The sequence below is a fragment of the Taudactylus pleione genome, unplaced genomic scaffold (genome assembly GCF_031769625.1).
Source record: "Taudactylus pleione unplaced genomic scaffold, aTauple2 ptg000329l, whole genome shotgun sequence".
NCBI classification, from domain to species: Eukaryota; Metazoa; Chordata; class Amphibia; order Anura; family Myobatrachidae; genus Taudactylus; species Taudactylus pleione.
In genome coordinates, this window is record NW_028284730.1 from 9,866,163 (window position 1) to 9,886,552 (window position 20,390).

General features: G+C 40.8%; 1 pseudogene; it reads left to right on the forward strand.

The window, feature by feature from the left end:
- The first annotated feature begins 724 nt into the window (after positions 1 to 724).
- On the forward strand, positions 725 to 11,957 carry LOC148509344 (olfactory receptor 6C4-like; annotated as a pseudogene).
- The last annotated feature ends 8,433 nt before the right edge of the window (positions 11,958 to 20,390 follow it).

Here is a 20,390-nt window from a genome sequence, read left to right on the forward strand (position 1 = left end):
ATCAGTAGTAATGGACAATTGGCAGGTTTAAAGATCTGGGGAAATCTGAAAAGAAAATCTTTATACATCAAACAAATGGAGATCAAAAGGCTCAGAAATCAGTTTAATAGTCTACTGCTACAGACACATACATATAGCATCTATAGTTTTGTTTGCTTACTTACTTTGTATTGGTGAGTTATGCAAGTGATGCAAATAAACTATACTCACAATTAATCCATCATTCCATTGTTATACTTACACAGGCATTGGAATGGGATGCCGGCGTTTGGGATCCCGGCGGTCAAAATCCCGCCACCTCCATCCCAACAGGGTTAGGAGGATACCGACACCCTCCCTCCCCGGTGCCTGAACATAACCTAGAACCTAGTTCCTACACCTAAACTCCCCCTAAACCTAACCCACAAAGCCTAGTGCCTAACCCTTGCCCTAGTGCCTAACTATAACCCTCCCCCTAGTGCCTAACTATAACCCTCCCCCCAAACAACCTTTGGGAGGCCAACAGCCGGGATGCCGGCATTCTGAAAGAAATCAGGATTCCGGCGGCGGTATTCTAAGTGACATCATCCCCTGTGCCGGGATACTGAATCCATCCCCCGACACAAGGAAGTAGAAAAGAAATGTAAATGTTTTCATATTCTATTAAAATGATATGTGTAACACACAATATTTAATAATGTTTATTTCTGCAGGACTAACGATAACACTGGTCCTTACAATGATAATGGACCATAGAAATAACAGCAGGATGGGGGATTTCCTCATTGTTGGGTTCTCAGACTTTCCTGGATTACAGAATCCCACTACTTTTGTGTTTTCTCTGTGTCTATATTTTGACATTATCTGGCAACTTCCTCCTTATTATACTGATATGTTGGAGCCCCTCACTTACCACCCCTATGTACTTCTTCTTTATTGTGAATTATAACACTCATGCAAACTACAATGGTATACAGTATATATGCCCTGTTTGGTTGCAAATGTATTGACTTATTTTTGGACCATCAGCATGAAACAACATTACTCAGGCTTTCCAAATGTGTAGTGCAGAGGTTCCCAACCAGTTCAGGTTTTAGAGCTATCCATGGTTGGGCACAGGTGACTTAATTAGTACCTCAGTCAATGTGATTTAACCACCTGTGCTCAACCATAGATATCTCTAAAACCTGAACTGTTGGGGAGCCTTGGGGACCACATTTGGGAACCTCTGGTGTAGTGAATGCCTGATGTAAAGTTTCATGTGTACAAACCCTTTTTTTTTTTTTTGAACAATGAGCCAAACTCAGCAGGAGCAAAATTCTCCGGAAAAGTTTGATAAATATAATATTCAAGAGAATGTTTCTTTAAAATTCAAAACATCTGTACTGTAGTTCTGGATCATGTAGTGTTTAATATTTTTTTACTTTGTTTTTAATTCATGTGATCAGCTCGCAATAATCAGAAACAGGGTTTCCCGAACTGGGTTCTCAAGGCACCCTAACAGTCCAGGTGTTACAAGGTGTCCATGATTGTGCACAGATGGTATAATCAAACTGACTGAGGTACTAATTAAGTCACCTGTGTTTTAGGATGGATATCCTTAAAACCTGAACTGTTGGGGTGCCTTGAGGATCGAGTCTAGGTACTACTGGCTTAATGGACTACAGCAGGGGTTCCGAAATCCGGTCCTCAAGGCATCCTAACAGTCCAGGTTGTAAGGTTATCCATGATTGTGCACAGATGATACAAACTGACTAAGGTACTAATTAAGTCACCTGTGCTTGAGTATGGATATCCTGAAAACCTGGACTGATAGTGCCTTGGGGATCGAGTTTGGGAACCACTGGACTATAGACATAGACACACACATACTGTATAGACTCTGTAGTTAATCATTATGTTTGCCTCTTACTTTGTATTGGTACTGTAGGTTGTCTTACTGTACTACAAAAGCAGGACACACAAAGCTCATCCATCATCCCATGGCTATACACAGGAGATTAGCCAATAAATGTAAATATTTTCAACACTGGTCCTTACAATGATAATGGACCATAGAAATGACAGCAGGATGGCAGATTTCCTCATTGTTGGGTTCTCAGACTTTCCCGGATTACAGAATCCCCTACTTTGTGTTTCCTCTGTGTCTATATTTTGACATTATCTGGCAACTTCCTCCTTATTACACTGATATGTTGGAGCCCCTCACCACCCCTATGTACTTCTTCTTGTGTAACCTCTCATCCCTGGATATTGTCTACACATCCGTCACTTGCCCCAAGCTGATCAGCCTCTTCACCACCAATGACGGGAGAATTTCCTTTCTGCAATGTATCATTCAACTTTACTTCTTCATCGCGTTTGGAAGCACTGAATATTTCCTGCTCACAGTGATGTCCTATGACCGTTATGTAGCCATTTGCAAACCCTAACATTACACTGTTATCATGAGCCGACAGATGTGAATACATTTAGCCACATGTTGCTGGCTGGGTGGGATTATCGCCTCGATCCCTATTGCTGCCATCACAACCACCCTTGATTATTGCAGATCCAATGTAATTAATCACTTCTTTTGTGATATCATTGCCCTGATTAACCTGGCATGTGGTAACACCACATGCATACATGCTGCAATATTCATTGAGGGAGTGATGCTTGTAATGGCATCTTTCTTCTTCACTCTGATATCGTACAGGAACATTGTGTCTAATATAATGAAGATCCGCACTTCACAGGGGAAATACAAGACCTTCTCCACTTGTGCTTCCCACCTCTCTACCGTCAGTGTTTTCTATATTATGGTTTTCATGTTGTACATGACACCATCAGCTGTGGTTTCATTAAGACTGAGCAAAATACTAACCACACTCTATGTGTACATTATCCCCCTGATGAACCCAATAGTATACAGCTTCAGAAATGAAAATGTGAAAGTGGCTTTGCGACAGTTGTTCAGGGTGTTATTAGGGATTATTATTTCTTAAATTGAGTAATGAAAATTGTTGATAGCAGAAATGTTTCAGTATATAGGTGGGATGTACTAAGCTCAAAGACGTGGTAAAACCTTTCGGGGGGGGGTTTGCTGCATTTTTCATACGTACTAAGCATGGCCCGGTGGGTAATTCCATTAGAAGCCTACGGGATTCTTTTTGGGGCATCCCCTGAGAAAGACACAATCTGATCCCTCCCAGCTCCCCCCGTGGTGTGCGCGTCCTTCTGCACATGCGCAACAGGCAACCAGACGGACTTCTGGGTCAAACACCCGGAGGTCTCACTATCGCAAAGGGCAGCTTTTACCGGGAAAGTTGTCACTTGCAACTTTCTAGGTACATACCGGATATATTATCGGCAGTATGTACCCAAAAATTGGCAGCATGTATAGCATTGTTGATGTGATGCTTAGTACATCCTGCCCTGAAAACCAAGCCCACCTGAACATCATAGATCCAAGTGAATCCGCACGGCGGCTTGGGGTTTCCCGCCTTGGTCGGTGGATTCCAAATCAAGGCAAAACGTCATCATCCCGGTGTCAGATTCTCGCTGATTTTGAATACTATATAGTTCCCTTCTGTGGTTATTCGGGCGCCATTTCACACTGACTCCAGTTTGTGTGCTGAGCTGTGCTGTGTGTGGTAACGTGTCCAGTGCCTGCTGTGCTGGTTCCATCCTTTCCACCTCCAGTGGCTGCTGCAGTGCTGTATCCATCCAGTCCCTGGGTGGGACGTACTAAATGGAAAATGCGACAAAAACCTAATTTCTGGAGTTTTACCGCATTTCTATATGTACCATTGGGTGGCCGCCGGGGCTGGTGTTACCCTATAGAAGCCTATGGGCTTCTACCGCATCGTGCTGGCATGAGGGATCTGATCGGATCCCTCCCAGCATGCCCCGTTGCCGCTGCGTCACTCTGCGCATGCGCAGATGGACTCCCGGGTCATAAACCCAGAAGTCCAGGGAGTAGCGCTAATCGCAAAGGACAGATCTTATCGGAAGAGCTGGCCTTTGCGGAACTGATTGCACATGTTAGTACATGTGTGATCAGTAGGGATGCGGTGACTGGCGGTATGCACTCCGCAAGGTTAGTACAGTACATCCCGCCCCCCCTGTGTCCAGTGACTGCTGTGCTGTATCCATCCTCTCCACCTCCAGTGGCTGCTGCTCTGCTGTGTCCATCCACTCCGTGTCCAGTGGTTGCTGCTGTGTCCATCCACTCTCTTACTAATCTAACTGTCACACAGTGGTGCTGCACTGTGACTCCCCAGGCCATACCACACTGCGATCATATAAGCAGTGTGACTCCACAGCTATTATTTGCGGAAAAAGTAAAAGAATTTTTTTTTTGTTTATAGAACCTGTGTGCGCTGTCCCCCAATGCATTTGTTCACCTACATATAAATGTGCTGTGTCTCTCCACGCAGTGTCAGCTGAGCTGCATATTTATAAAAAGAAGAAAAATATTTTCTTCTATTGTTTGTACTATGTCTGAGCGCTGTCCCCCAGTGCATTTTTTGTTTTGTTCACTTACATATAAGCATTGTGACTGCACGCAGTGTCAGCTGACCTGCATATTTAAAAAAAAAAATAGAAAAAGAAAAATTCTTCTGTTGTTTGTACTACGTCTGTGCTCTGTCCCCCATTTCATGTATATATAAGCACTATGTTTGTACTCAGTGTTAGCTGAACTGCGAATTTAAAAAAGTAGAAACATTTTTTTTCTATTTTTTATACTACATCTGTGCACTGTCCCCCAGTACATTTTTTGTTCATGTACATATACTGCAAGTGCTGTGTCTCCACGCAGTGTAATCTGAGCTGCGAATTTTAAAAAAGTGTGTTGCAGTTGGTGGCCAGTTTTTTTATTTGTCATTTATCAAAATCAAATAAATTTAGGCCATGATACTGAAGGGTTTAGGAACACTAATGGTCAGTAGGTCAACGGCAACTACCTTAATATCTGCACAATGTGTTGCAGTCGGTGGCTAGGTGTTTATATTGGTCTTTTATCAAAATCAAAATAAAAATTATTTTGTGTGTGCCTTATACTCAGACTCTCTGGTGCACCTCATAAATGTGTTACCCTATTAGGTAGGAGGGGGTAATATGGCAGTAGGTCAGCCTCCTCATATATGTTAGTAGGCTGATTTGGAGTTAGCTGCTCTGCAGTGCAACTATTATGTTTCTTGGTTTCTCTTTCAACCCTTGTGAGGAATCCTTGGCTATTGACAAAGTAATCTTTTAGGACTTTAAGTTTAATTTTCTTAATTAATCAATCCTAATTAATTAATCAATGAATCAATCAATTAATTAATGCACCACTTTCATCCATTTTGGGTGCTTGTTTTTTAATAACATTTTCCACTTCACAGGATTGTTTCTTTTTTTTATAGCAGTAATAAAATAATGATTAATCAATCAATCAATTGCCCAATCAATCTTTCTTCCACTACATACTCTACCTCCATTTCCCTGTACTGCTCTTTGGCTTCTGATCTAGTTCTTGATTAATGAAAACAAACTATAGCATCGTATACTTTAGTTTACATTACACTACCATCCTAGCTTATACTGCAGTGCCACTCTGTTTCCTAGATATGCCATGTTTGAAGTTGAACTGCCACGTGTTTGTGCCACCCACTGCTGTCACTTAGCTTAGTCAGCTACAGGTAGCTAGCTCGATGCAACCTTTTGGTCTAAACTGGATGATAACAATATTGTGAGCTGTAAGGTGGTCAGAATTGACTGGAAATGACTGAAAATTAATGATTTGAGGTTAATAATACTGTAGGAACAAATCAGGTCCAAATTATTTGATTTTAGCAGTTTTTATTATTTAAAAAAAAAAAAATACAGATCAAAAACCAAAACACTGGAGTTGGCGCGCATCTCAACTTTTTTTAATCCGAGCAAAATACCATGATCATACAACACAACAGGGTTGAAATTTAACTTAAAAGATGATAAAATACATTTAAGTCCATTAAAATATTATAAATAATGTTTAAAGTATGAAAAGCACACATTGCACTTGCAGAGGCTGCCAGTGACTGACATCATAACTGGACGGGCACATATAAATGCCTTCACAGTTGTGACGTCAGGTACGACACATCGGGCTGAAGATTGGTAAGTGTGTATGCACTTACCAATCATCAGATAGAACTGTGGTCGTCCTAGTATGTACCTAGTTCAAGGATCACTGAAGGGGAACACAGACAAGGGAACAGGTCATTGGTGACATGGTATGTGCTAGGAACAAACAAGAGGGAGGAGGGTCCTGCCTATGAGCGCTCACATGCTAATTTAGGAAGCAAGTGACACCATGGACATAAATTTACTCCTTAGAATATAACAGCCACAAACAAGAAAGCCATCCATAAAAATGTATCATATGAGCTGAAATGGGGCTGCACAGAAGGAAACGCTATGATTCGGCCAGCGGTTCAAAGCCCGACAGTGGAAACCTGGCAGGGGTGAAAATCCCGAAACTACAAAAGGTATCACTAACCTTTTTTTACCCCCTATCCCTCCCTTAGGGGTGCCTAAATCTAACCTCCCCCCAAGTGCCTAACCCTAACCTCCCTCTAAGTTCCTGAAACTAACCCACCCTTCCCCGCAGCCTAACCCTAAATCTCCCGGGGGGGTGGGGGGTGCCTAACCCTAACCCCCCCTTCTCCTAGCCTAACCCTAACCTCCCAGGGTGGTGCCTAACCCTAACCTCCCAGGGTGGTGCCTAACCCTAAGTTCCCCCCGGGAGCCCCTAACCTAACACCCCCCCCCAGCGGCTGTCCGCACCCGGCTTACCTTTGATCAGTAAGCCGAATTTTTCCCGCACAGAAAGAGAAGAAGTTTATGGAAAACACTAATGCTTTAAGAAATGTTTCCGGAGCAGAAGTAAACAGCGATATAATGTAAAGTGACTAATGCTTAGACAACTGCCCTAATCCAGCAGGAGTCCGAAAGGGGGGCAAATTACATACTGTATTAAACTCTCTATCAGTTACTTCCTTTGCATAGGTGTCCACCTTTTAATTAAATAACACTAACCAACCAAAAGAACCATACAAACACAGGAGTTGGCATTTCCAATTAGGTTGGATTTATTTGAAATAAATTGAATAACATTTTCTATCATTGTATAGATGAATGATTAGGGGTAAATTTACTAAAGTGAGAGTTTTTACAAGTGGAGATGTTGCCCATAACAACCAATCATATTCTAGCTATTATCTTCTAGAAGGTGCTAGCTAAATGTTATGTAGATGATTGGTTGCTATGGACAACATCTCCATTTCTAAAAACTCTCACTTTAGTAAATATACCCCTTAGTGACAATATGGAGATGGACCAAGAACAGATGACAAACAATATAATAAAATAACATGAATACCATCATTCAGACAAACCAAGCATTGGTGTTCAACTCTCTGAAATCAAATAGTACACCCAGATGGGATTATGTTAAATTCCCGACTGGAATATTGGATGACTATCATAATCATTGGAGAGCACAGTAATCTAAATAACAATTCAAAAACATGCAGCTGTTCTGCCGCCACCATGCTAACACAGAACAACAAGACCAGGGAGGGAGGGAGGGATTTCCCGTAGAAAAGAGAAGGAGCTGCAACAAACGATTTTGGATACAGTAGTGTGCCATGTTATAGGCAATTCGTAATGCGCTAGTTCTCTCAAAACATGTTTTTCGATATACTGTATATGGAGTATTCAAGAAAATAACATTTTCAATTGCACAAAATTAGTGAAGAATTAGTATAACATTAGCCAGAAAGTAGCATACTATTAGAGAAAAAGTAGCATACCATTAGAGAAAAAGTAGCATACTATTAGAGAAAAAGTAACAAACCATTAGAGAAAAAGTAGCATACCATTAGAGAAAAAGTAGCATACCATTAGAGAAAAAGTAGCATACCATTAGAGAAAAAGTAACATACCATTAGAGTAAAAGTAACAAACCATTAGAGAAAAAGTAGCATACCATTAGAGTAAAAGTAACATACCATTAGAGTAAAAGTAACATACTATTAGAGAAAAAGTAACATACCATTAGAGAAAAAGTAGCATACCATTAGAGAAAAAGTAACATACCATTAGAGAAAAAGTAACATACAATTAGAGAAAAAGTAGCATACAATTAGAGAAAAAGTAACATACAATTAGAGAAAAAGTAGCATACAATTAGAGAAAAAGTAACAAACCATTAGAGAAAAAGTAGCATACCATTAGAGAAAAAGTAGCATACCATTAGAGTAAAAGTAACATACCATTAGAGAAAAAGTAACATACAATTAGAGAAAAAGTAGCATACAATTAGAGAAAAAGTAACAAACCATTAGAGAAAAAGTAGCATACTATTAGAGAAAAAGTAGCATACCATTAGAGAAAAAGTAGCATACCATTAGAGAAAAAGTAACATACCATTAGAGAAAAAGTAGCATACCATTAGAGAAAAAGTAGCATACCATTAGAGAAAAAGTAGCATACCATTAGAGAAAAAGTAGCATACCATTAGAGAAAAAGTAACATACCATTAGAGTAAAAGTAACAAACCATTAGAGAAAAAGTAGCATACCATTAGAGTAAAAGTAACATACCATTAGAGTAAAAGTAACATACTATTAGAGAAAAAGTAACATACCATTAGAGAAAAAGTAGCATACCATTAGAGAAAAAGTAACATACCATTAGAGAAAAAGTAACATACAATTAGAGAAAAAGTAGCATACAATTAGAGAAAAAGTAACATACAATTAGAGAAAAAGTAGCATACAATTAGAGAAAAAGTAACAAACCATTAGAGAAAAAGTAGCATACCATTAGAGAAAAAGTAGCATACCATTAGAGTAAAAGTAACATACCATTAGAGAAAAAGTAACATACAATTAGAGAAAAAGTAGCATACAATTAGAGAAAAAGTAACAAACCATTAGAGAAAAAGTAGCATACTATTAGAGAAAAAGTAGCATACCATTAGAGAAAAAGTAGCATACCATTAGAGAAAAAGTAACATACCATTAGAGAAAAAGTAGCATACCATTAGAGAAAAAGTAGCATACCATTAGAGAAAAAGTAGCATACCATTAGAGAAAAAGTAACATACCATTAGAGAAAAAGTAGCATACCATTAGAGAAAAAGTAACATACCATTAGAGAAAAAGTAGCATACCATTAGTGAAAAAGTAGCATACCATTAGAGAAAAAGTAGCATACCATTAGAGAAAAAGTAGCATACCATTAGAGAAAAAGTAGCATACCATTAGAGAAAAAGTAACATACCATTAGAGAAAAAGTAACATACCATTAGAGAAAAAGTAGCATACCATTAGAGAAAAAGTAGCATACCATTAGAGAAAAAGTAGCATACCATTAGCGAAAAAGTAGCATACCATTAGAGAAAAAGTAACATACCATTAGAGAAAAAGTAACATACCATTAGAGAAAAAGTAACAAACCATTAGAGAAAAAGTAGCATACAATTAGAGAAAAAGTAACAAACCATTAGAGAAAAAGTAACAAACCATTAGAGAAAAAGTAGCATACCATTAGAGAAAAAGTAACATACCATTAGAGAAAAAGTAGCATACAATTAGAGAAAAAGTAACAAACCATTAGAGAAAAAGTAACAAACCATTAGAGAAAAAGTAGCATACCATTAGAGAAAAAGTAACATACCATTAGAGAAAAAGTAGCATACCATTAGAGAAAAAGTAACATACCATTAGAGAAAAAGTAGCATACCATTAGAGAAAAAGTAACATACCATTAGAGAAAAAGTAGCATACCATTAGAGAAAAAGTAGCATTCACTCACTCACTCGCACTCACACTGCATACTTACTTACTGGAGCTGGTCGATCCTCTTCTCCATGTAGAATCCGGGCTTCAGCAAATAAGAAAAAATTCTGCCCTGAGCCCACGGATGGCCATACTGTATATACAGTATAAAGCAACACAAACGACAGATAACCCACTAGGGTTCCTGGTCCATAGCCATGACTGGCTTAGAGTTTGGTTGCTCTTAGCCAATCAACAGCCTTTGTCATAGTAACAGGACAATCATTGGCTAAGAGTCCAGACTCTTAGCCAATCTTGGCTACTGTGCAGGAAACTCACAAATTCGAAAACACGATTCCAAACATGATTCAGTCAAAGACGATTCTTTGTAAATTTGTGAATATGTCCCTGCGATGCCCAGCGTGTTTAAAACTTGAACAGACAAGATTCTTAGTCAATTTATCCCCTAGTGATCACTAGACAGGTGCCTTTTACAATGCCGTAATCACTCTATTAAAATACCAATTGGTTGAAGGTTTTTCCCTAATGTCAGCCACACAGTACATACAGAATAGAGTATTAATAAGTTAAGCTAAAATAATTAATCTGACATAGTGAGATAGATTAAAATAAAGCTCAACATTTATTTAATTAAACTTAGTTTAATTAAGGGGAACATCTATTAAAGAAAACTGTATGGTGGTAAAGAAAGGACAGCTATAACACAGCAAACCCCTACCATGTTCAACCAAACTAACAAACATGAACTTCAAAAATAGACTGCCCAGGTGCTGAAAACAACCAGAAAATGGGTATTTAACTCCTCCTTCTAAACTTGACTACCCATCCTGTGAGGTGGTGTAGCTCTAACTGTAGTCCCAAAGGTAAGTGAACCTCAAGCACATATATACAACTATAAACTTAACTTGCACCCATTCTGCTACACAATCATACTTTTCCACTATGACAAGAGCTGACAAAACCACCAACCAAATCCAACACATTAAAAAAGGGGAGGGAGGGAGGGAGGGCAGGTAAGACCCAGCAGACAAAATGGCCTAAGTCTAGCATGACAGCAAACTAATATGTTTGCTACCACTGCCTTAAAACCCTTATTGGCAAACTAAGTGTGAATGAGAAGAAGACCAGCCAGACCCCAACCTTGTGGTTTAAACCACTTCCAGCATATACTGCCCTCAGTTCCTCTTATTGTGTCTTGTAGGCAGTTTCAATATTATAGTCCTCAATATAAACCACCTGCTTATAACACTTGGTAGGACTGCTATATACTGCTCTTTATTTAACCCAATTAAGGATAGATTGGTGAGCTGTTAAATAAAATATAAGACAGTTAAACCATTAAATTAATATTAATTTACAAGTTTAGGAGGATTCATCTCTACCCACAAAGTACTATCCTTCTTTCATCTCTACCCACAAAGTACTATCCTTCTTTCATCTCTACCCACAAAATACTATCCTTCTTTCATCTCTACCCACAAAATACTATCCTTCTTTCATCTCTACCCACAAAGTACTATCCTTCTTTCATCTCTACCCACAAAGTACTATCCTTCTTTCATCTCTACCCACAAAGTACTATCCTTCTTTCATCTCTACCCACAAAGTACTATCCTTCTTTCATCTCTACCCACAAAGTACTATCCTTCTTTCATCTCTACCCACAAAGTACTATCCTTCTTTCAGGTATCAGAACTGGCAGCATGATTTAGGAGGCAACTCTGTCCTGACTGCACTTTTTGTATAAGAAAGTTAAAAGAGTAGAAAACTGGCCTATGGCAACTAATCAGCTTAGAGGTAGTACACTCTATAAAATAATAGGTACAAGTTGATTGGTTATGGGAAACTTCCCCATTGGTCCACTTCTCCACCCTTTTCCCTGCTAGATGCATCAACCCCACAGTATTCTGTATTGTCGATGCAGAAAGAATTTTAGGTGCAGTGCTGCTGAACTAAACAGGTCTGCTATTTGCATGTTGGTAAATAAAAAAATATTAATGGATAAAGTATCTTAGAGATATTTTTCTGACACATGGTTGATACATTTTCTGAAGCATAAGCTCAAGGAGCCTGTTTTTTAATAATAGCAGCCACTGCTGTAGTACTCATATTTATCCACTAGATGGCTCTACAGAGACATTAAAATACAAAGAAATACTGTAGAATTAGTAAGCAAAATAAGCAATTCTGAAAACCATTATTTAGCAAAAACAATAAATACGATACTACATTTTACATTATTTTAATCAGCCACAGAACCTGTGTAATTCATATGTGTACCTGATTTAATGGTATAATTTAGCAACCATACAATTAGTGCTACCCCTTAAAAGAGCCCTGGATACAGTACTTAATTTTGAAACAGGCTGTTGAGGACCCCTAAGTTTGGTGTACGGTTTCTCAGCCCCGCAATACCCAATTCCCAACCTCTCACACATCTATTACAAAATTGATAACACTTGCAATTCCTCCTCCTGGGTGATTAATAAAGCTGCGGAACAGAAATATTTATTCCTGATGTAGAACATTGTGTGGATTCCATAGTATTCCAGGGGCAAGTACAGTATTTTTCACAGCATTAGATTTAGGAACAAAGCTAAATAACAAAACAACTTTTGATGATTTGTTTGGACCTGATTTATCAGTAGTTTCTGGAAAATCATAGGGTTTTCTGTATTTTTTTTCTCCTCCAAGTTACAAACCAGTGGTTTTATCAACTGCAAACAGTTGAAGAATATGCAAACAAAATCCTTATGATTCTCATCTCTTACATGCCCACTCAGCCAGCGTATTCCAGTTATTCTCTCACATGCCCTTTGACACACAAGCTTTTCCCTCACATCCCCCTCTGCCCACTATCTTTTTTCTCACATGCTCCTCTTCCCACCAGTGTGCCCCATATTGCCTGATTCTCCAACAGAATGGCTGCACAGGAACCCTTGGCAGTGTGATAGTGTATCATGTAACAGTAAGAGTCATGTGAGGTTGAGGCAGATGGGCCCATTTCAGAGGTGTCATCGGGTGTGGTGACACCCTATGCACACTCTATAGCCTGTGTCGCACACGCCCAAAAGGGGTGTGGTCTAACAAAGGGGCATGGACTATCCGGGAATTCCGATCATTCTGGAGGTGTTTCCAGCATCCACGGAGATGCTAGGCTGCCCCCGGAGACCCGTGCCAGCACTTTTGGCTCCTCCTCTGTGACAGGAGCCAAGTGCTGCAGGAGAATGTGACACTACAGCACTCGACTCCTGTCACTGAGGAGGAGCCAGCATTTTGGTGTCACCCCCTCCGAAGGTGACAGCCTGGTGCGGCCTGCACCCCCATTGTGATGCCACTGGCCCATTTATCAAGTTTTATTATAAGCACTGAGTTTTAAAATGGTGCTACAGCCAATCAGCTCCTGACATCTGTTTGAAAAATGACAGTTAGGAGCAGATTGCCTGTAGCACCATTTATCAAATGCAATGAGTTTTCTCGTGGCCCTTAGACTGAACATCAGGAAGGACCAGGAGCATCACTGCAGCTCTATCCTCTTTATTGTAGCTCTCAGCCTCAATCAACTATTCAGGCACAGTCCTATTCAATTAACTCTAAAGACTGGATGCGGGAGATGGGGGAAGAGACACTCAGTAGCACCCCCAGATCCCAGGGCCCTAAGCAGTTGTCTCAGGGGCGTATCTATAATGGGTGCATGGTGTGTGGTGCACATGGGCCCCCGGGTCCAGGGGGGGCCTGCATCGCACACCCTGCACCCATATTATCTAAAACTTACCTCTCCGAGGTCCCGCGTCGGGTCTCTCAGCTCTGCTCAAGACGCTGGAAAATGGCCGCCGCGGCCATTTTTCCAGCGTTTTCTGCATACGCTGTGAGGATATCACCAAGAAAATGGTGGCCGTGCCATTTCCCCGGGGATCTGCACATGCGCAGTAGACTCTGGGCACACTCTAGTGCCCAGAGTCTACTGATTCTGTGATGGCCGGCAGCTGAAGTGAGAGGAAGGGGCCTTTGACGGGGGCTGCACATGGGCCCCCTCCTCTGTAATGACGCCCCTGAGTTGCCTAAAGCTGCCTAATGGTAGAGTCAAACTTGGGATCTTCTCCAAATTTAGCACCCACAAATTTTTTAACCTCCACACATTACAAAGTCCATTGAGATGAACATCACGGCCCCATGATAAATTGCTGCAAGAGGAGAGCCTGGGTTCAGGTGAGAGGATTGCAAGATACTATATGTAATGATATACCCAACCCACTACCATACCTTATAATTGTGCTGTCTCAGGCAGGACTGACTACATTTGAGCACAATTATCTAAAGTTTTTTTAAAAATATCACCATCCTTTATGGTGAATGGGTACTACAGTAATTCAATAATGTTTTTTGAGAGGGGGTGGCCTAGGGCTTTCAATGTGCCGTTCAATTACCTTCAGGACACAATGCACCTTTGTAGCTTTAAGAAGAGATGAAACATACAGTAATATGCAGGGCCGTAGCTAGGTTAGTGCGGCCGGTGCCATCGCACAGGGCACAACAGGACAGGGGGCGCTGTTTGGGCCTGTCAAATTTCTGTTTATTATCATTCTTTCTTGTAGCTTCCTCTTATTTCATCCCCAGCATCTCCTGGCTTCCCCTATCTCTTCCCTGGCCATTCCCCATGAGTACATTCCCCTTTTTTGAGTGCATTATGTCTCTTTGAAAAATGAGGCATGCGCCAATGCTCTTTCTGGTACAGGGCACCAAAAAGTCTAGCTACGGCTCTGGCATAAGTTAATCTGTATTTTAAACTTTTCTTAATGTACTTATTTAACCCCCTAATCCTCTGGTTCAAACAGACCTTCAAGGATGTTTTTAACAGAGGGGTTGGCCTACAATTTAAAAGTGGACAGATTTTACCCTCATTTCCGCACTGTGCTTTGCATATAGAGTTTACGTAACCATAAATATTACACTGCGTGCAGGTCACTGTGGTATGACATATTATCATTCTTTATGTCGACATTCTTTATGTCAACACCATAATGTTGAGATGGTGTGAATGCCGACACTCAGGATGTGGAATGTTCAGAATGTCAAAATGTGTCTACTGTGATATCTGAGCATTGACATATTTCACTAATATAGTATTTCTCAAAAGCAAATAATTTTATTGGTTATTTATGTGATTGATTTCATTTTGTGGTTTTTAACATTCAGTATGTCATCTTTAGTTATAGGTGCAATTTCATGAACTCTACCTTATTATATTTTAGCTGATATAATTAGTTTATTTTTAAATATTTTTTCTAATTTTAATTGTTGGCGCTGTCATTTTCTCTCTGGTATCCTCTTGGGTACAAACCTAACCTAGAGAAACACACAGTAACTATTGTCACAAAGGACTTTAGAGCATATAAAAGATTACATGCAGAGTAAGATACTTATCCACTATTATTACCTCTCCTGCGATGAATATGAAGCTCAATCTAATTGTTTGTTCTTTAACAGACTATTAAGGCTGTTGTCTGATTTATTACAATGTTTCAGCATATTGTGAGCAGAGGTAGGTGACCATACTTTACAGGCAAGATGGGAATCAGACTGGATAAAAAAGAAGGTAATCACAGGTCACATATAAGAAGCTGTCTTTTGGATAAACACATTTAAAAATCAAATTTCATTTTTTAATTAAGTATAAACCCTTATAATGTACAGGGTATAAAAAAAGAAGAATCATCTCATTCTTTTACTAATGAGGGAGATTTCCACAATATTTTATATAAGAAAATAAAAAGGATTCATATTGCATAATGCAGCCTCTTTCACATAGCAGAAACAGGACCCGGTACAATGTTCATACTCCTGCTATAGTCATTGCACTGATGTTAAATGCCTAATGCAAACTATTTTTTTTTTCTAAAGTTTTCGGTCACTGTTGATAGTGATTTACAGTCTGTAACAGACTTGCTGCTGTAATCCTTCAAGTCCCAGCATGCTTTGCCAGTTCTAGGCTTGACGGGACTTGCTGTTTCACAGCAGTAGGGGTTGTGTAGTAGTGAGTATTAAGCTCACCATTTTACTCAGAGTAAAAACAAGACAAATGTCATATCACGGTACCCACAGCAATATTAATACCTAAGTGGTGAATTTCCTATTTTCAAGTGAGAATAAAAAAAAAATTATAACACTGCTCTGCACAAAATCTTTTCTTGCCAGGATTTACTGATAATATATTTCCAGAGCAGCTGAGTGATAATTGGTTCATTGGAGATACTGACCAGCTGTGGTAAGAGGACTCTTACCAGTTCTCTGGCCAGTCCTAGGGCCTGATTCAGAGGCGCTCGCTATTTGCAAGTGCTCGCGCTGAATCAGGGCGGATATTTAAAAAAAAAAATCCGCCTCTAGGCCGCTCGCATAGCTGTGGGTGACCACCCACAGCTTTTGCGTGCGGCCTGGCGATGGTCACGATTATCGCGACCATCGGGCTTGCGATGAGACCCTTGTGGTAGGGTCTCGGTTCCCGCAAGCCCGAGTGAACTTTCTGCTCTAATGAAGCAGGAAGTTCACTACTGACATCACGAATTATGTCAGTAGGACCGCACACAAACGGCAGGCGTTCCTTCGGGAACGCCTCCGTTTGTTCAGCCATCCCCCCTCCCCGCCTACAAAATGGGGCAAGCTGTCGATCAACATCAAGCCGCCCCTTCTTGTAGCAAGCCCCGGAGCGAGTGAAGTTCTCACTCGCTCCGGGGCTCGCGCACACCGCGCGTGCACACTGGCCGACCATCTACCCGCTTGCGAGCGCTGAGCGCTCGTGAGCGGGTCTGAATCAGACCCCTAGTCCCCTCTAGGAATGCACATCGATGGTTGAAGTTTGATGTTTTTCATGCGATGTTAGTGTTTTTACCATCCGATGTCTTCCGCCATCAATTAGTAATCATTCAATGGTGTTCCGATGGTGGCTTCTGTTCTTAAATCCTATAAGCGATGCCTCCCCTGGCTGCTGTGTGCTGTGGGCCTGATTCAGACCCTCTCGCAAGCGCATTGCACTTGCAAGCGGGTCGATGGTGGCCCAGTGCATGCATGAGCCCCGTAGCGAGTGAGACCTTCACTCGCTCCAGAGCTCGCAGAAAACGGGGCGGCTGTCGATGATGATCGACAGCTCACCCCGTTTTGTATGCGGGTAGGGGGGGTAGCTGAACAAACGGACGCGTTCCCGAAGGAACGCCGGCCGTTTGTGGGGTGTCTCTACTGACATTACTCATGATGTCAGTAGTGGACTTCCGGCTCTATTAGAGCTGGAAGTCCACTCGGCATTGCGAGTGCTGAGACCCTGACTTAGGGTCTCCTCGCAATGCCGATGGTCGCGATAATCGCGACCATCTCCTGCCCGCTCGCACTAGCTGTGGGTGGGCACCCACAGCTTAGCTAGCGGACAGGAAAAAAAATTAAAAATACTCCCCACCCTGATTCAGAACATGAAAACCTAACACACCTGAACTGTGGCACAATGAGTCAAACCAAGACCCAACTTGGATCACTTTTGGGTTTCTGAGTATAGTCCTGACTCAGATCTTCCCACAAGTCAGATATCGGATCTAAAAAACTAATCTTGCATGTTTTTGACTGCATGTAAGTCTTTCCCTTGTGATTTCAGGTGCCAAAATTGGTGAAAAAATGACTGGAAATGTATGTTATTGATGTTAATAATACTACAGTATAGGAACAAAAACAGGTCCAAAATACTGGATTTTAAGGAATTGATTTATTAATCAAAACCCCACCGGTAAGCCCACCACTGCTCCTAATTATTGTATGACAACCAAAAACCATTAACCCCTAACCTACACTGTGAGTTCTGTCACCTAGCCTGGCGGTTTAATGTCCGTGCTGCACACATGATATGCCATCCGTCGTCATTTTGTAAATTAAACTATTAATGTATTTGAAAAAAAGGAATTTGGGATGTGCAGGCTCGGATTAGTTCGGATTTTCTTGCCAAGTTCTGATTTTTCCCGCCAAAATTTGGGTCTCAGAAAGAGGCAAAACATCTCTCATGGACAATATCATCATTTCTGGACAAAAGTCCATGAAGGTAAGACCCATCTGGTAAGATCACTCGAACTAGAAGCTAACAGACAAATGCCACTGAGATGGAGATTGTACCTGCTGAGCACAAAGTAGTTTGATCTGCAGTCCCCTCCGCCACAGAACAGCAAGAGAAAGAAAAAGGGGGGAGAGGGCCATCAGGATCAAAGAGGCATGAGCCACTGAGAGCTAAACCTATACAGATCCCTGGTGTCTAGCTGCACCCTCCTAATCTCTTGAATGGTTCAAACTTAAGTCATTCAACACAGTGTCATAAGGAGGTTTTTTTTCTCATGCCAAACAAGACAGCTCTGCGTCAGTGTTTATCCCTCTATCAATCTAATGTGAACTTCATTTAGCCCTCTCTCAGAAATCTATAAAGCGTTCTGAAAAGGAACGCAAGTCGTTCAAAAAAGTTATATATATATATTTATATATATATATATAAAAACAGAGAGACCTATGTATGTGTCCTGAAGACGGTCCCGATGTGGACTGAAACGTCGACCTGTCCTATGATTTAAAAGCTAAGTAATAAAGATGTGATTTTATTTTTTATATCTGCTGAGTGCCTTCTTTCTCTGTTTTTCTATATTGGGGATTTTTGTGGATCCTTGAGGAGCACCAAAACGTTGGCTTTGTTTGGTTTGGAGTGCGGACATTGTTACATTATATATATATCAGTCTGTCCGGCACTCAAAATAATCCAAATCAATTATACCCCAGTGTCCAAAGTCCAAAGTGTTGTTACTGACACTACAATACATCCAAGGAAGAGGGACGGCACTCAGAGGGTTTAATAGAAATATACTCCATTTATATCTTCATATAAATAGTCATCAACGTTTCGGTGCACAAGGCACCGTCGTCAGGATAAGCAAATAAAACAAAAGCAATGTATCACCTACAACAATGAATGTATGTGACTTGCCAAGCTTTATACAATACTTCAATCACCACACCTCGTGCAGAAACCGGAGCTCCAGCTGGTCGCATCTGCGGCGCCTGCCAGTGACATCACTGTGCAATCCGGGTCACCGGAGCCACGCTATACAGTAACCTAGCAAGTACCTAGTGTTGCCTGGATGCCGTCGGATGCTACCATGGCTCCACTCGCTGTATCTCTTCCAGTCTCTATAAAACATAATATAAAAATGAACAAATGTAATACCAACACCGCACCCATATGTGGATAAAGACATATAGTAACATATAATAAAACTCAGAGGGATACCACCAACTATATATGTCAAAGTACTAACCAAAAAATCTATGTATATAACTTTCAATCTATTCAATATGGGGAACAACGACTACTCAATCTTGGGTAATAGGGACTAATATAGAAACATTCTAATCCCCTACTATATAAGTCTGTTCCAGCAAATTTTTTCATTCAAGCCCCTAGGTGCTACTGTGTCTAACTGCAGGATCCAATTTGCTTCTACCCTCAACAGTTCTTTCTGTCGATTTCCCCCTCGTTTTTTCTCCAGGACATGATCAGTTATCATATATTTTACATTTGCCATGTTATGTCCTCTTTGGGCAAAATGGTTCGCCACCGGCTGGTCACTTGATCCATTTTTTATTGTCATTCGGATGGCTGATCGTGTTGAGCTGCTCTCTCCTTAAATGGCCGGATGGTTTTTCCCACATAGTACTGTCCACAGGGACACGTGGTGATATAAATCACAAAGGCCGTCGTACATGTGACCACATGTCTAATCGGTAGATAGGCTCCACTGTGCAGATGACGAAATGCTGTTCCAACAACCAGATGATTACAGGTTACGCAATTCACGCAACAATAACATCCCTTTTTACGAGCGTAGATCACCCTGGGTTTTTTTTTCCCCAATTCGAATATATCAGTTCTGACCAGCATATCTTTTAGATTTTTGCCACGTCGGAAACTAGTCATAGGGTTCATTGATTTAAAGCCTTTAAGTTCTTTATCTGTGCTGACAATTGGCCACAAGGCTTTAGTTGCCTTTTGTATAATGTTGCTACTGGTTGTATAATCTGTCACCCAGATAATGCGATCTTGTTTACTCCTAACATCTTTATTCATACCTGTTTCCAAGAGCTTATCTCGTGGTATATTCATAACCCGATTCTTATGGGTTACCAGGAGTTGTTCCGGGTATCCCCTACGGATAAACTTCAGTATCATCTGGTCTAATTGCTCACCCAACTTGATCTTATCATTATTAATTCTTGGCACCCTAAGCATTTGTGAATAGGGTAGACTTGATTTTAATGCTGTAGGGTGATGACTTGGGTATAGTTACAAATTATTTCGGTCTGTACTTTTCTGAAACAGTGTTGTAACCAATCAGTACATATAACATAGGTTCCCAAACTCCATCCTCAAGGCACCCTAACAGTCCAGATTTCAAGGATATTCATGTTGTCCACAGGTGACTTAATTAGTACCTCAGTTGGGATGCGGTCAGAATGCCGACACCGGAATCCGGACACTTATCAGAACACTGGTGCTGGCATCTTGACCGCCAGAATCCCGAAGGT